Raw genomic sequence first — 11386 nt, 5'->3', positions numbered from 1 at the left:
TAAGGTAGTAAACTGTGTGATGAGTTTGAGGGAAGAATGTTTGATGCAGAGAAAAAATGACCAACACACTAGTATGTTCATTAGCATTAATTAGCATTGAAGTTAGCCAATCAGGGCATTTCATGCGCAAATTCAACTGACCCACCAGAGACAGTGTTGCAAAGTGTTGTTTTGTTTCCTAAAACCAAACAAGAGAGCAATACAAAAACCTGACCTGGGACAGTAGTAAAGATTGAACCTAAGCCAAACCACATATAAAAAATATACAAGTAATGCTCTAAAGAATTATGAGAGCACAACTCTGGGCATCTGTCATACTCTACTGAGTAATAATTGAGGACTGAATGGCTTGCCAGATTCCAAATAATACCTTTATCTTCCACAAATTAAGCACAAAACATAACATCATTATACTCTTGATCATATACATAAAAAGGAGTGAAGTGTCTAACAGATAATAAAGTGGAAACAATCTCTTACAGAGAAGATGACAGCAAGCAGACACTTTTTATAACACTGTTTATTTATTTAAATACCACTGTTACTGGTTTGATACTGACAGGTTCATCATCAAATGGCTTGTTCACATTAAGATACATTTTACATTACCTTTCAATTTTTGTTCTCCCAGGTGATGAAATTTCCTTGAGGTGATAGTGCTGTTGAAACATCCATGCCATTACATTCCAGTGCTGACTGCTTGTGTTCATGCTGCAGTGAAGACTGTATGAAGCACTTTCTTTATATATATGTATACACATAATCTAAAGCACCATTCACACACCAAGAAGTTTCACCACTTGAAAGTGTGGAACATGAACAAACCATCTGGTGATGAACCTGTCAGTTTGAAACTAGTAATGGTGTTATCTAAATAAATAAATATCATTATAAAAGGTGGCTGGTTGTTGTTATTTTCTCTGTGAGAGTCACCTTATATTTTGTACACAGCCATGGACTCAGAATGTCAGTTTTCATCAAAATAGCAGGAAACAATCATTCATCCTGTCAACCTAGGTATTTTTCTTTGGACTTTGAGAGTTTCAGTAATGTCTCTACCATCCATGAGCATTTATCACCGCCTAACATCTATGTGGCATGCTCCTTCTATGTCTACAGTGTCACCCTCTGATATCTGTTCCCATTCTTCAATGAGAGCTCATGAGAATGCTTGCAGAATCTTTGGTGGAAGACAATGGCCACAAATATGTCTGTCAAGCAGGTCCCACATATGCTTGATGAGGTTTAGGTCAGGACTCACCACTGGCCATTACATTACTTCAATGTCCAAGCTTTGTAAGTCATCCCTGCTGATGCCTGCCACGTGGTCCCTTGCATTAGAAGGTATTAAAGGCCACACATTATGCAGCAGCCACCTCATGATCCAAAAGGCTCTGTTCGATGTACTGCCTGGTGGTAAGGCAAACATGGCCATGGAAAACAGTATTCCATTTGAGTCCATAGACGTATCATGGCACCGCACTGAACAGATATTTGAATGTTGTGCAGGGGCAGTTGAATTTAGTGAAACTGAACTTCTAATTGTTGTTTATAGGTCCCCTAACTCTGACTTTAGAGCATTACTGCTCAAGCTAGAGAGGGTTCTTGGTTCACTTTATAGGAAGTAGTTAAAATTAGTTATATGTGGCGACTTCAATATTAATTTTGTATATGATTTTGCAAGAAAAAAGATGTTGGTAGATCTCCTAAACTCATATCTACATCTACATGATATGACTGAGACTGTATTTTTTCCAATTAGGGTGCAGAGGAACAGTAGCACAGCCATAGATAATATTTTTATTCATTCTTCATTACCAGATGGGCATTCTGTTAGTAAAAGGCTGAATGGCCTTTCAGACCATGATGCACAAATTCTAACACTAAAAGGCTTTTGTACTCAAACAAATGTCACATATCGTTACAAGCTATGTAGGAAAGCTAAGCCAATGGCAACTGTATGTTTTTTAAATCTCATCAAGGAGCAAGAGTGGCAGGACGTTTATAGTGCCGATAATTTAGATGACAAATATAATGCTTTCCTTAACACATTGCTCATGCTCTTTGAGAGTTGCTTTCTATTAGAACATTCTAAAAGGGAGACTGGGTGGCTGACTAGTGGGATGAGAATATCATGTAGAACAAAGCAGGAATTATATCAAAATGTTAGAAGTAGTCAAAATCAAGCTACAGTAGCCCATTACACACAGTATTGTAAGGTGCTTAAAATGTTATTAGGAAGGCAAAGAGTATGTGGTACACTAATAGAATAGCTGATTCACAGAATAAAATTAAAACAATATGGTCAGTTGTGAAGAAAATGCCTGGTTAGCAGCACAAGGATGATGATATAAGGTCAATGTGTAGTAAAAATATTTCCATTATTGATAAGTCAGATATATGTACAGTATTTAACAATCATTTTTTGAACATTGTCGGTGAATTAAATAAAAGTTTAGTTTCTACAGGTTATCATATGACTCTCTTGCCAAATGCCTTTCCGAGATTGATGTCTCCTCTGTGATACTGACAGTGGGAGAGGTTGAGTCAATAATTAAATCACTGGAGACTAAGGACTCTCATGGATATGATGAGGTGCCTAGCACAATATTAAAGTACTATTCTGCACATGTTAGCCCTGTACTTAGTCATATTTGTAGTTTTTCCTTTATGAATGGTCAGTTTCCTGAATGATTAAAGTACTCAGTAGTAAAGCCACTTTATAAAAAGGGAGAAAGGGATAATGTAGACAATTTTAGACCTATTTCTATGCCATCAGTGTTTGCTAAAGTTACTGAATAGGCTGTGTGTGTAACGATAATTGATCATTTTATATCAAATGATTTGCAATCAAATGTACAGTTCGGCTTTAGAAGTTGAAGAATGCTATATTTTCTTTTCTCTGTGAGGTACTGGATGGATTAAGCAAAAGGTTTCGAATGCTAGGCATATTTTTTTTAAATTTAACTAAGGTTTTTGAGTGTTGGTCATAAAATATTGCTCCAGAAATTGGATCATTATGGAATACGGGGAGTAGCTCATAATTGGTTCACCTCTTACTTTAACAACAGACAGCAAAATGTCATTATTCACATTGTTAAGAATGGCTGTGATGTGGGTTCTGAGTGGGGTACGGTCAAATGGGGGCGCCCCAGAGATCGGTGTTGGGCCATTACTGTTCCTTATTTATTTAAATGATATGCCCTCTTGTATTATAGATAATTCTAAAATATTTCTGTTTGCTGATGACACTAGCTTGGTAGTAAGGGATGTTGTGTGCAACATTGACTCAGTTTCAAATAATGCAGTTCATGACATAAGTTCATGGTTTGTAGAAAATAAAATAATGCTAAATCACTGTAAGACTCAGTTTTTACAGTTTCTAACACACAATTCAACAAAACCAGACATTTTAATTTCACAGAATGTGCATATGATTAGCAAAACTGAACAGTTCAAATTTCTAGGTGTTCAGATAGATAGTAAACTGTTGTGGAAAGCCCATGTTCTCAATCTTGTTCAAAGACTTAATGCTGCCATTTTTACTATTTGAGTGGTATCTGAAAAGAGTCATCGTTCAACACAAAAATTGGTCTACTTTGCTTATTTTCATTCACTTATGTCATATGGTATTTTATTTTGGTTAACTCTTGCCATTCTAAAAGGATATTTTTGGCTCAGAAATGGGCAGTTTGAATAATAAGTGATGTAAGTTCGAGAACATCTTGTCCACCCCTGTTCATGAGTCTGGGTATTTTGACATTGGCCTCTCACTATATATATATATATATATATATTCTTTACTGTCATGTCTTGTTAACAATAGCAGCTTATTCCTAAGAATAACCAGCTTTCACTTAGTTAATACTTGGCAGAAATTCAACCTGCATTTGGATTGCACTTCCTTAACTCTTGCGCAGAAAGGTGTGTAGTATACTGCTGCATCCATTTTTAATAAGCAACCACAAGAATTCAAAAATCTTAGCAGTAATCCATACACTTTCAAATCGATACTGAAGGGTTTCCTCATGGGTCATTCCTTCTGTTCTGTTGAGGAGTTTCTTGAAAAATTAAGCTGATTATTATATTATGTTGTTGATTGCGTTTATTTAAACCAATGACTTCATTTTTTGGGTTAATAAACATTTTATTTTTATCTGTTATTACTTTTATGTTGTAATTTCATGTACTGACATGTTCCATGACCGTGGAGATTTGCTCCTCAATTTGGTCCTACAGAACTAGACGTGTAAATAAATAAATAAATAAATAAACAAGATCCACATGGCTGTCGACACTGAAGCCTCCCCTCAACAGCACAGAACCTTAGAAATCTGTCAATTTCCTGGACAACATTGGCAGGTACTGCTCACCATGGATCTTAGCACATGAAAACGGCCATCACCTGGCATCAGAGGATATCTGGGCTTGTCTGTGAATAACATGTTTTGCCTCTGCCAAAGTTGCAAGTTAGCATACAAATAGTAAAACTGAAGGTGAGCTGCAAGATGTTGTCATGTCAAGTGGGATACTCAAGGAGAACAACTGGGTTGTAAGGCCCTTTCTCATAAACTGTTCCTCACAGTCTGATCAGACATAGCAACTCCAGTAGCTCATCTGAAATCATCTTGTAGCACTCTGGCAGTAGCCTTATGATGCCACAGCACAGATATCAATCTTCATTGGGGGTTGTAATGCATCAGCAACCTTGTCCAACTCACCTTGTGTATTGAGCTGTCTCCCTGTAGCATGTCTGCAACCTACGGATGACATGTGGAAAGGCATTGGCATCTGCAGCAACATGACAAAGTCCATCCTTTTTGGATCAAACAGACTGCACTTGCAACTTGTACTGAATTAAAATGTCACACTGCATGTGCTTGTTTTAATACAAGATCCACAAACACCAACTGCCTTCTGAGTACATTACTAGAAAATACTGGGACACTGGTACTCACGTCCTTCTGAGTTATCACCTGACACTGTAATGCATAACACAGCCAATAGATGCAGAATGATTTTAATTGTTGTCTACATTCAAAGCAAAGATCTCAGGCCATGCAATAAGATCACAGGTACTGCTTGTATCAACATACTGGACACTGATACACATGTTCCCCTAATTCTTTTGACATTTTGTGTTCTATTACAAGTCCATTTTATTATGATGTCCATTTATTGAAAATCCCCACCCCCAAAATCAAATGCTGGCTATGTCTATGTGTGTAGAAGAACTTTCTAAGTCAGAGAAAGAGTTCACTGATAATAAAATGCTGCCGTTTCTCCACAGAAAAGCTTCAAAAGCTTAAACAGTGCTAACAGAAGAAAACAAGGCAAAGATCATTTTGGAAAAAGAACTGTCATAATTTTTGAAAAAGCAAGCAATCCACTCTTGAAACTGGGAATTAACTTTAAGGGCATGGATTGCAGAATTCTGCAATGAAGATCTGCCATGTGTGAGAATTCTGTATGAGAATTATTTGCCATATTGGAGAATAGAGTGCCAGAAATAATAGAAAAACAGCCCTCAGGTTCAGTTTGCTAACTCTTTTGCATTGAATACATTTATCTTGTACACGATAAGAATACTGCATTATTTGCAATTCTCAAGTAGTGAACAAAACTGCAGAATCACTTCTTTTGTTTACTGTGCAGTAGTCATTCTTGAATTTTGCTAGAGGAATAATCTGAATGATAGGTGTATGTCTATAACACACATTTTTATGCATGAGAATACATTACTTTCAGCCATGTATCATATTGGAGTTTATAGTATTTTAAAGTTTTAAATCAACTTCAACAAAAATGAGGAATTCAGTGATCAGTAGAATATAGTTTTTGCATGGTCCATATTTTCTAGTAATACATTACATTTTCACTTTTTTAAAAATTGAATACCTTTTTGTAGTCTGTACAGTACATCATCATGCACAGTCTATGCTTACAGTGCACAAGAATCTTTATATGTCAGATGTACAATTGGTAATCCTGACTTCATCATGTTCATTCTACTCTTACAGTGCACAAGAAACTGTATGCGTCAGCTGTACAATTAGTGATCGTGACCCATAGTCTACAAATAGAAGTGGTTTTATTTTTATTATGTGTAAAAACGTTTGCTAATGTCTATCACAAGTTTTATTTAATTTATCTTGTATAAAACACATTTTGAGAAATAATTCATATCATCAAGTATGTTTCCTTACTGTTTTATGGGATTTTAAAGATGATGCTTGATGTGTGTGTGTGTGTGTGTGTGTGTGTGTGTGTGTGTGTGTGTGTGTGTGTGAGGAGCTGGATTGTTAGGATGCCTTTACTGAATGTAAATGCATGAAAATTTTATTGTTACTGTCATATTTTGTTCTATAGATGCTGCCAAATGTGAAAATAATTACACTTGCAAAATTTTGAATATCGTTTTACGTAGGAACTCACATATGCTACTCACCACTTACACAGCTCACTTCAAAATTTCATATGTAGAAGTATTTCACATTTTTCAGTATTATAGGACAATATACACCAGTAAAGACAAAATTTTAGCCTGTTTACATTGCAGTAAAGTCACCACAATGATGCAGCACATACAGCAAGCAGCACACACAATAGGAACACACACTTGATAATGGGAATGTGTCAGTGAAATCACTGATTTTACAATCAAAAGCTTTCATAGGTCATATGGTAATAAATAAAATGAAATTTTAAAAAGCAGACTGAAGCCATATTTACTATCAAAAATAATTTTTATTTGAATTCATACTGTGAGGATAATTCTTTGACTGGTGTGCCTCATGTGCCCTAGACAGCTTCTTTAGTCTTTATAGAAATGTATTCTGAACATAAGAAGTTCATCAGCAAAGCTGTAAGTGGAAGGAAAATGAACTTTCTACATTATGAATTAGACAGAATGAACACTGTGTTTTCATTAACTGTTTTCATATCATCATTGGTGATTATCTGATCCATGTGATTTGTGTCTCACACATACTCAGTTTTGTTGGCATATGGTGGACAGCAATTATAGCTTATTTAAATGAAGTAACAATGGTGCCATCAGCTTTCTTCAGCAATAGAAAACAAACATTTAATTTGAGAAGCTACAGAATAAGAATTCAGAGGAGAAACAATTATTTGAAACTATGTTCTATTGGGAAACTTTTGTCCATGATATTGTTGGCCTGGTTAAGTTGCCATAAATGAAACATGTTAATAATTATTAAACTTTATATAATATTTAGCAGGTAAGATACATGAATAGGATTTGTACCAATAGGTTTTTATTTTTTATTTTTGCAGGATCATGCCAGCCAGCTGGCTGAACTCCTAACTTTACATGAGTGCTCCAAATATGCAACATCACATGTACTTTAACAAAAACTTGAAACTATGGAATAAAATTTTGAATCATATAAGAAGGAGAGTATTCTGAAGCAAAAGAAAAAGTATTGCATGCACTAACTACATTTCAACAAGCAGCAGGTAAAGACGTATTTGTCAAGTTAACTAATACTGCAGAAAATATTAATATACTGAAAATCAAGGGTCCCAATCATTTAAGGGTTTGTGGTCTCAGTTTACACATATTATCCAAGGAATGTGATTTTAAATAATAGTGAGAAGGATGCCTAAACTGAGAAACTTTTAAGATTTTTAGATGCAACACTGCAGGCAGTGTCTCATAGATGTGTCACTTCAAGAAACTGGTTAAAGCACAGCTGAAAGAAAACAAACATGGGGGAGCATACCAAAGAGTGAGGTTATCAGATTAGGGAAGGATGGGGAAGGAAGTCGGCCATGCCCTTTCAAAGGAAACATCCTGGAATTTGACTGAAGTTATTTAGGGAAATCACGGAAAACCTAACTCAGGATGGCGGATGTGGGTTTGAACTGTTGTCCTCTCGAATGCAAGTCCAGCGTGCTAACTACTGTGGCACCCTGCTCAGTACAAAATTATGATAATAATACTGACTGCCATTTTGGGTGAGCATGAAGTGTTGATAGGGAGTGGATTTTATTTCACTGTAATGGTATTGCTAAAGGTGGGAGGTATAACCTGAAAAAAGAATGTAATCCTGAGATAAGTAAAACATTTTCTTTTCAGCAATAAAACTCATATAAAATTAGTTGTAAAATGAGAGTTTTGTTTCTTTCCTAAAAGAGACTGATGAAACAGAGTAGTTAATGAAGCATTTGAGAACTATCACATGCATCATACAGTAGTAACAGATTGAATATATGCAGTTTAAAAAAATGCTAATAATATATTCTAATTTGACCATAAACAGATGCTAATTTCGCCAAAAATAAGTGATAATTTGGGCAGTAATAGATGGTACATGTTCATGTCCCTGTTTCTAACTTAGAATGACTGATGAGTCTGTCAAGTTATACATGTAATTTTGTATAGAAAAAGCTGAAGTGTTAATTACATAATCAGTTATGTCTGTGGTTCATGAAATAGTTTTCCACACAGTACTGTGTCAAGAGCTTATTTTTGTATTATTATTGCTTCTAACCAAAGATTGTACAATTTATGAAAGCAGTGGGACACAAACCGGCTTGTACTAAACACAGAATCTTGAGTAATTGTGGAACTTAATATATGTTGAAGTATTTAGAGTGTAAATTTAAGCTTTTTGCCCTATGCACACACTTCATTTTGTGAACTTCATATTACCACCAAATAGGGTGAGACACTATTGTAGTCTATTTATCATGTGGTGAAAATATTGGAACTTACATTGTGCGCTGAATGATATGCTCTGAAACATCTTTCATCAAATTAAACGCAAGTTTACACAAAGATGTTGATAAGTGAAAGTCACAAATAATGTACAGAAAACATTAGAAAAAGTGTTTAATGCTGTGTCACATTTTTTCACAGTAGGTTCTCATTTCTTTTGAAACAATACAGATTTGTAACAATGCAACATATCCTTACTTTAAACTGTAATATTTTTAGCAATGGTATCACAGAAATATACTGTGCACATTCTAAACAACTTTGAATTTTTATTGACATGAAATATTGACAAAGCAATTTTAGTCCATGATCTCTAAAAAATTATATAAGGCACTGCATGCCCTTGACAATACACGCAACTGCAAAACAGCAGGTCTTGTCACACACTATGCTGAAACTGCACAGAACAGGAGTACATTTTTTCCTGAGCAGTATATATTACAGTCTACTTGCTTGAGTACTGACTTGTATAATAAAGGGAACAAAAAAGATATCAATTACACAAAATAATTATTTTAATATTGTGACAGACAAGTTGTGAAAAAGTATACTGAAATTTGTGATGGAATTTGACAATATAAATTATTTCACATGTATGCATTTAATACATTAAGCAGCAGAGTGATGTAATAATATTGCTAATACATTTTTATAACTTTGTACCTGAATGTATATTTTCTGTGAGTAAAACCACTCTGCCAGATGCACACAATCTACTTATTTTTAGAATTTGTACATTTCATATGTATGTCTAGTTTGTCATAGTTCTTCATTAGGGTCTACATTTCACTATTTTTTGGACCAGTTGTGTGCAAGATTAATTGGTATTAATATGGGTGAATGTGAGTACTGTGCCATGTGTGTGGCCACTGTAAAAAAATGCTGCCTTTTTTCCTTTGAGATGCACAGCCCACCTATCTTAATGTTAATTTAAGATACTGTGCTACTCAAGTTCACACCAAACATTGTTGTTTTGAAGCATTCATGGTTTGCTTTTCAAAAATGAAGTCCTCTGTTGAACATCAAAAATACATAAGTTTGACTCTTAAGAATGAAAGAAAGAAAGAGGGCTCTATATCTGCAAATTGTTAAAAAATTATAGTATATTTCCCACAGAGAAATACTGCCTGATAGGCATATCAGCTGCAAAAAAGTGCTTTCAGAGGTGTACGATAATCTTATAGTTGTGCACTATAAATTATTTATTTTCTCACTAAACTAATGAAAATATTTCTTTCACAAAATATTAGTATTATCATTATGATTATGGACAATTACAAATATAAATGCATTGACAGTGAGACAAATAAATAAATTTATTGTCCAGAATCACTGATTTATCTGAGCCTGCGCCCACAAAATCTGTAATGTACAACTTACTGCTCACTGTAGAAGCTGTCACAAATGAGGAAAACAGCAATGCAGGTATGAGGATCTGTTAATTTGTTATAAATGACTGAGTGGCTGCTTCCCACAAATAAAATAGGCTATGTTATTGCTGACAAAATTAGTGCCAGTTTTTCTGTTTCAAGTATAACATCTGTCTTTCTGCATACAGATAATTCAGTTTACTAGTCCATGAATGATAACTTGTTTATATTTTTAAGAACAAAATTGTATTTATCACATGCCATATATAAGCAGGAACATACAACAGGTGTCTACACATAAATTTTTGATTACCTTACACCAAGTAAAGTTGTTTATATGTAAATGACATACTTCTCAGAGATGCCATCACCACTGACTGTTACATACAAAAAGGAAAGATCAGTTTCAAATACACAACATCAATCAAAAACTGGTGCACAACAGAATTTTGAATTTAAAAAGAAGTGCCACATCCAAGAAAAAAATATTTTACATTTTACATGTTTGTAAGTAACATATGACAAGTGATTATATTTTCTTTCTTATCCAAGTTTCCCATTAACAATCATTTACAATCTAAGACACAAGATAGCACCAACATATAAGAGCTGCTAGAAAGCATGTCATTCATTTGTCACTTCAAGCAGCTTGTTTTTTTTTTTTTTTTTTTTTCTTTCATGTCCCTACCTGTGGAAGCAGCTGAAAGTGTATTTGAATTCATTTTCAGTATCAACAAAACATAAGTTTGTTCTATGTAATAATGTGTATCTCTCTCTCTCTCTCTCTCTCTCTCTCTCTCTCTCTCTCTGTCTGTGTGTGTGTGTGTGTGTGTGTGTGTGTGTGTGTGTGTGTGTGTGTGTGTGTGTGTGTGTGTACATGTGCAACTTTTCTTTAGATATGGGCCATATCACTAATTAGCTAATATCAGTAATGGTGGCAATTTTCTCGGTTAGTAAATTCTTCTGTCTTGCAGAACAGTCACTTGAATGAAAAACTGAACACGTTTGGTAATTCCAAGAGCCATATCAAGCACACACTAGAAGCTCTCACAATTCAGGAACTGATAATAAAATTTATTTTGAATTTTCAATATCTGAACACATTTTATAAGTCTGCTGGGCTGTATATATAACATTTCATGTCCTGTTTGTTCTCAGGTTCTTCTCTTCCAGCTGTATAAATACATCAAGATCTAATCTGAAAAAAAACCAATGTTTTTCAAAATACCTTTTAGTATTTTGTGTTAACACTAAATATCAACTAACTTAT

General features: G+C 34.6%; 1 protein-coding gene across 1 annotated transcript in view; it reads right to left on the bottom strand.

The window, feature by feature from the left end:
• Window positions 1-10760: 10760 nt before the first annotated feature.
• LOC126470608 (uncharacterized) overlaps window positions 10761-11386 on the bottom strand; it is a 208837-nt gene continuing 208211 nt past the window's right edge. Inside the window, exon 11 of the mRNA XM_050098561.1 lies at window positions 10761-11314. The gene's annotated coding sequence lies outside the window, so the exon portion shown is untranslated. The remainder of the gene's footprint in view (window positions 11315-11386) is intronic.

Source organism: Schistocerca serialis, chromosome 3, assembly GCF_023864345.2.
Source record: "Schistocerca serialis cubense isolate TAMUIC-IGC-003099 chromosome 3, iqSchSeri2.2, whole genome shotgun sequence".
Classification (NCBI taxonomy): domain Eukaryota; kingdom Metazoa; phylum Arthropoda; class Insecta; order Orthoptera; family Acrididae; genus Schistocerca; species Schistocerca serialis.
This window is presented reverse-complemented; position numbering and strand designations above follow the sequence as displayed.